Source organism: Coregonus clupeaformis, chromosome 36 (genome assembly GCF_020615455.1).
Source record: "Coregonus clupeaformis isolate EN_2021a chromosome 36, ASM2061545v1, whole genome shotgun sequence".
Lineage (NCBI taxonomy): Eukaryota > Metazoa > Chordata > Actinopteri > Salmoniformes > Salmonidae > Coregonus > Coregonus clupeaformis.
This window is the reverse complement of record NC_059227.1, coordinates 14,909,605-14,916,532: the sequence shown is the minus strand read 5'-3', so window position 1 is coordinate 14,916,532 and position 6,928 is coordinate 14,909,605.

Here is a 6,928-nt window from a genome sequence, read left to right as displayed (position 1 = left end):
CATAAATACTGTATTATGTATTTGGGTTTGTGCATGCATGTGTGAGAAATAAGGAGGGGGGAGAGAGAGAGAGAGAGAGAGAGAGAGAGAGAGAGAGAGAGAGAGAGAGAGAGAGAGAGAGAGAGAGAGAGAGAGAGAGGAGGAAGGGAGAGAGAAAGAGAGAGAGAGGGGGGGAAGAGAGAGAGAGAGAGAGAGGAGGAGGAAGAGGAGAGAGAGAGAGAGAGAGAGAGAGAGAGAGAGAGAGAGAGAGAGACAGAGAGAGACAGAGAGAGACAGAGAGAGACAGAGAGAGAGAGAAGAGAGTGAGAGGGGTAAAGCGAGAGAGGGAAGTAGAGAGAGAGGAAGAGAAATAAACACAATCTATAGTTACCAGCGTTGTTACGTGAACACAAAAAGCAATCTCTCTGAGAGGAAACGCCAGGGGGGCACTGTACTGTCACACACACAGTTCAAACACACACCAGGAGGTGAGGATATGTTGGCAATAGAAATAGATTAGATTTCTATGATGTTGACAGGCAGGTAGTGTAGGGGCTGGTTGGGCAGTAGTGGTGTGTGTGGTGTGCGTACATGCGTGCATACTTGTGAGTACGTAGGGCTCCTCTGAGCTAAGACAGTGGATTAAAGCCAAAGCTGCCTTCCCTCTCTTTATTCCACGGAGCATCAGCACAGCAGGCCGTGCAGTAAGATGCGGTAAGGTGGATTTATCTCATTCTGAAGGTCTGCATTTCTCTACTTTAGAAGTCTCTCTCTCTAGATTAGATAAATCATAGCACCTGCAGCCATGAGGGAAATTAAATAGATTATTTTCTTAGCTCCGCACTGAACAGATGGCATAGTCACATTGTGTTTACGGTGTTGTTGTACTTTACGATGCAGTCTAGGGTGGGTGGAATAAGACTGTAGAAAATACTTTGTTGTTTCAATATATCCTCAACCCTTAACCATTTATACATTAGTAAATGGAAGTAAACAAATCCAAAAAGCAATCCAAACAAAGTATACAAATCTGATGTGTGGATTACAGTCATCTAATCCATATACTTTCAAAGTAAGGACTGTAAGTCATGTTTTGATTTGGGTGAATGCCACAGGAGGTTAGTGGCACCTTAACTGGGGAGAAAGGGCTCGTGGTAATGACTGGAGCGGAAATAGTGAAATGCTATCAAATACATCAAACACATGGTTTCCAGGTGTTTGATGCCATTCCATTTGCTCCGTTCTGGCCATTATTATGAGGCGTTCTCCCTCAGCAGCCTCCTGTGGTAAACGTTATTTAAGTCTCCTCCGGTTCAAACTGTTGTATGTCAGTGCACACAGAGAGCAGAGTCTGCATAATGATACCTAATCATACAGTTATCCCGCTGTAGCGCTCTAATAATTCATGTGATTCAACCATGCGTGCATACCATCAGATAAATCTAAATTGAATCCCCTGTCTGTCACTTGAACACTCTAATTCAGTCACCATTTAGATGTGGTTCCCAAATGTATCATTGGTGACAGACATACAGTATGTGAGAAGAACAGGTGAGTGTGGAAAAGCAAAAATAAAATGAAGAGAGGAGTGTGTTGATTAGACTCTGAACCTCAAGGGTAAGGGGTGTGAAATCACACACACACACACACACACAAACACAGTTTACTGGAACAGTAAAGGTTAAAAGAGGGATAAACCAATATAGAAAAAGAAAGAGAGGAAAAACTAATTGAAACAATTAAAAATGTATGCTTTCCTTATCTAATAGCATATAGCCGAGCTCTAAAAGGCATTGACACCATTAGGCCAGACTGTCCAGTGTATGTGCATTGATTTCTCCAGCCAGAGAGAGAGAGAACAGGCTTTAAAACTCCTCTCAACCGCAGAGAAGATATGAGAGAGAGAGGTGATAGCTATACACAATAGGTGCTAAACATTCACACTTTACAAAATGATTGATCCAGTCTACTGAAGGCATTTGGATCCACTTAACATGAATAGAATTTCACTTTTCCAACAGACATATTGAACTCTGCGTTTGTTCATTTGTGTGTGTTCATGCATGTGCGGGTTCTTGTGTGCGTACTCGTGGGTACGTGTGTACATTGCTAATCAGTAGAGTGTGTGATTGTCTGTTTGGTGAGGGTTCTCTCTCCTCTACTCTCTACCTTCATCTTTCCCCCTCTTTTCTTTTGAAGTTTAACCTCAAAGAACTACTTCAAAGCTTCCTCCTCTACAAGGGAACATGTAGCTCTTTATGTGAGGAAAATATCAATAAGGAACTGCCTCCGCCATTATGATTGAATGTGTTGTGTTATTGAATTGCTGTAGTGGTAGAATTTATACTTAGTGTGCTGCAGGGGGGAAATCATTACCATTTGATTAGCTAAATCCAGGTGTTTTACCAATGCAATCCAAGTAGACATGCACAAGGAATATACATGTGGAATTGCAATTATTTTTGTATCCTACGTGAGTGAACTTGTGAGTGAGCGTACGTGTGTGTTCATGCTAATATTGATTATCTCTCTCTCTCTCTCTCTCTCTCGCTCTTTCACTTTCTCTCCTTCACACACACGCACAAATATAAACACACACACACACACACACAAAAACCACTCTTGTAAAGTATAATAACCTTTGAAAAGTGTCTAGCTGTAGATTGGTCCTTGCTACTCTATGTTCTATGCTGGTACAGTCATTGACTGCCAGGTTGCTCTTTCTACTGAGGCAGCTGTTTCTATGGGGAACCTGTCCAATGGATGTAAACGAAGCGCCACGAACTGGAGAGAGTCCACTCAACTCCCTATATACTTCCTTCTCAGTCAATCATAGATAGATTGCCCTCCTAACAGTAGAAACGCATTCACAATAGCCTAATAACTCTCCGCAAAGGTTAACAAATATGTACTTTCAGCAAAGGTAAAATAAAAGTATCTAACTTTTAGAAATCTGAAAGGCAGACAAGAAAACACACTGTACTTGAAGCTACCCTGGTGGATTGGGGGGAGGTAGCTAATACAGTACAGTACACTACATCAAGCCAAACAGAATCCCTAATACTCTCTATTTCAGGTCTTCGGGTGTTCTATTGGAGGTCTTGAAGAAACATGATCTGAAAGACTTCACTTCCAAGAACAGTACACAGGCTTAAGAAAGTGTATCTGTGTGCCTGAGAATGGTCCATGCCATAGAAATGGAACCCCTAGAATGGACTTAATTGACTTTAAATGGTGATGACCATTCTATGGATTTTATTTATATGGCTTCAGCCCTGATGGAACAGACAGTCATTACTCCCATTCAGAGAGAGAAATTCAGTTAATCTGTCTCAGGTAATCTGTTGTGACTGTTGCTCTGCGGATTGATGGGGCACTCACAGTCACAGTCGACAGAAGTAAACATTTGGTGGTGATTGGCATGACAACTAATGAAAAAGACAGGTACAGTAGAAGTTGTTGTGACAGGGTAGGAACCAAAGTGTTGAACAGAGTTTCCCAGGGGACCCTTATTATACTTGAATATTACATTCATGGCATTGAAAAAAAATTGCAGCCTCTTGTGATATGGATATTGCACATGCAAGTATTGAAATTAGATTAAAATTAGATTAATAGAGCTCGCCTGTTTGTAGTCCTAAAAAACGGAAATGAGTTACCTCTGGTTCGTTCAGCCATTTCTATGGGGAAAATGAATGGGGAAAGAATAGGGTTTTGGGATAAATGCTAAAAATAAGGTCTGAGGTTAACACAGGCTTAGGAGATCTTATAGGTTTTGTTCTATGAGATAATATCAGTCAGTTAACATGACCTTTATGAATTATGAAGCCTTTTATGTGCTTTTTTCTATTACATAAATGCTTCAACATTTTCATAAAAGTGATGTTAGCTGATGAAGATTATCTCATAGAACAAAACGTATAGATCTCCTAAGCCTGTGTTTACCACAGACCTTATTTTCGGCATTTATCCAAAAACCTTACAAACATTCCATTCATTTGCCCATAGGCTTTGCCCAATGAACCATGGTGGAGTTAGTGCCTACAAAAAGACCCCATTACTATTGCTGTCTATTGTGCAGCCATAATGGAGACCCAACTGGGATACACGCCAAACCATATCTTTATGCACCAGAATGACTGCAGAGACAGTCTCTATCTGACCTACAAATCACTCAAATCTAGATGTCGTTTTAATCGTTGCCCCAACTTTAACTAATCCGTAAATAAGCAATTGTGATTTTTGCCACTTTTTTCCTGTCCAGCATGGCTATCTACCATGCCAGGATAGCCATATAGTGTAGGTTGCAGCGTTGTTGGGTTGCCAGATTGGCTGTAGGGTTCAGCTGACTTTAAAGGGTTCTCGTTATTAGCACAACAGGTATATGTCTATGTCAGGCCTATGTGTAGTTTCTGTGTCTACTGGGACTGTACTGGGACTGTACTAGGACCCCTGCAGTCTCCCTCTCCCAGCCTTCAAAGACCAGTCTTCAGACCCCCGGAATGATGAGAACCCTGGAATGTTCAGACCCCTGGAACGAGGCACGCAGTGAGAGAGATGCTGTTTATCCTGCTGTGGAGAGGGTGAGGTCAAATTCATGCCTGAGTTTTAATATGAAGTGCTCTGAGCATAAAACCTACACACAAGCCAAAGCCTCAGTGAGTGAATCAAGATACTACCTTAACAGTCCAGTACTATTCCAGTAAGGACATGACTTTATACTTTAGTCCTGTACTTGAGCTTTATCTGCACCTGCAATAACATAGCCTTCGCATGTAAGCCTCACCGCGTGGGTTTCTCCTTTAAGGTTGTCAGGTTGTTTTCAGCATCTCTAAAGGTCAGAAAATACCTCAGCTTTCCCTGTCACAGAGTGAACTCAATTTGAGATAAGAGAGAAAGAGATAAGAGAGGGAGGGAAGGAGCAAAGGAGAGATAGAGGGTTAGAGAGAAAGAGAGAGAGAGAGAGAGAGAGAGAGAGAGAGAGAGAGAGAGAGAGAGAGAGAGAGAGAGAGAGAGAGAGAGAAAAGAGGGATGTTAACTACCTGATTGTGTTTTCTCTGAGGCATATTCTCCCTGTGCTGTGCTGAGTTTCATCACTGAGGGTGGGCTGGCATCTGATACAAAGATAATAGTTCCACTGACCCTGATAGGACGGGAAGTGTTCCGTTTGACCTCTGGGATCTGAGCTTAGACACAGCCAATCAGAACCATGCCCTAGGGGGGCCAGGAAAAATAGCCTCCCCATGACAACCATATTCCCCTGTAATGTCTAGATCACTCCATAAAGGAGAGAGGGAGAGAGAAAGAGAGAGACAGAGAGAGAGAGACGTCACTTTCACAGCTTTTTTTCTTTTCAAACGCTTTCGGAACGAGGTGAAGGTCTTGTGCATCACTAGAGTTTCAGGGTCTCAATATTCTTCACTGTGACAGAGTGGTAGGATATATTGCTGGCTCGATTCAATAGCAAACTGCTTCTCCTTATAGGAATTGTTTGGAAGAAAAGAGTACAGTAGTAAAGTGAGTGTGTGTTCATGTGTGTGTGTGTGTGTGTGTGTTTACAGCAGCAATAGCGTTCAGGGAAGCTAATGAATTACAGTAGACTCTGCCAAGGTCAACAACAGTAGGTCTGTGTTGTTTCATTGAGCTCACCGTGGGTCTATAGCACAAGGTTAACGATCGTTGATTAAAAAAAAACACAGCTTAATCGATTATGGTTCGGACCCTTTTTTTCCATTTTTGCCTAAAATGACATACCCAAATCTAACTGCCTGTAGCTCAGGACCTGAAGCAAGGATATGGATATTCTTGATATCATTTGAAAGGAAACACTTTGAAGTTTGTGGAAATGTGAAATTAATGTAGGAGAATATAACACATTAGATCTGGAAAAAGATAATACAAACAAAAAAACATGCGTTTTCTATTATTTTTTTGTTGCATCATCTTTGAAATGCAAGAGAAAGACCAGACAGTGATGTTGGATTCTATATGTAATTTAGATGTTGTCCACTAGATGGCAGCAGTGTGTGTGCAAAGTTTCAGACTGATCCAGTGAAGAATTACATCACTACAGAATATTTTGTATCATGTCTGCCAGGAGGTTTCCCAAATGTGCCGAATTGGTTTTCAAGTACAAAACTATAGAGAACATATAAAAATGCTATGGTAATACACAATTTAAGTTTGTACACTCCCAGGAATGTCATACATGATGGATCATTAGCTTCCCAACAGAAAAGACACTAACCGTCACACATCTAGATGGCCGGGCGGGGTGGGTGTGGAGCCAGAGGTCAAACTGTAGAACCCACTTCCTACATTTGAATATAAAACTTGATTTTTCAAACAAAACTACACTACATTTTATCACTGGGACCCTCAGGATGACAAATCAGAGCAAGATTACTGAATATAAGGACATCATTTACCCTCAGAGGTGAATGTACCAAACCAGTTGCCGTGATAGAAGTGTTTTGTTATTGTGCACTATCCTCAAACAATAGCATGGTCTTTTTTTAGCTGTAATAGCTACTGTGAATTGGACACTGCAGTTAGATTAAAAAGAATTTAAGCTTTCTGCCCATATAAGACATGTCTATGTCCCGGAAAGTAGTCTGTTGTTTACAACATCATTCTAGTCACATATTGAGCCGCAACTGTCCCGTATAAGGGACACCAATCCTGTAGAGGTTACCCGACATCCATGTCTTCGGCACCCGGGGAACAGTGGGTTAACTGCCTTGCTCAAGGGCAGAACGACAGATTTTGACCTTGTCAGCTCAGGGATTCGTTGCAGCAACCTTTCGGTTACTGACCCATTGCTGCTACCTGCCATGCTACCAGACTCAACTGAAGCATCGGCATAAACTCTTTCTCCTGCAGTCTTGCCATTCATACAGGGGCGCAACTTTCACTGTCCCCCTTACATTCTGAAATGTTTGTCCCCCCC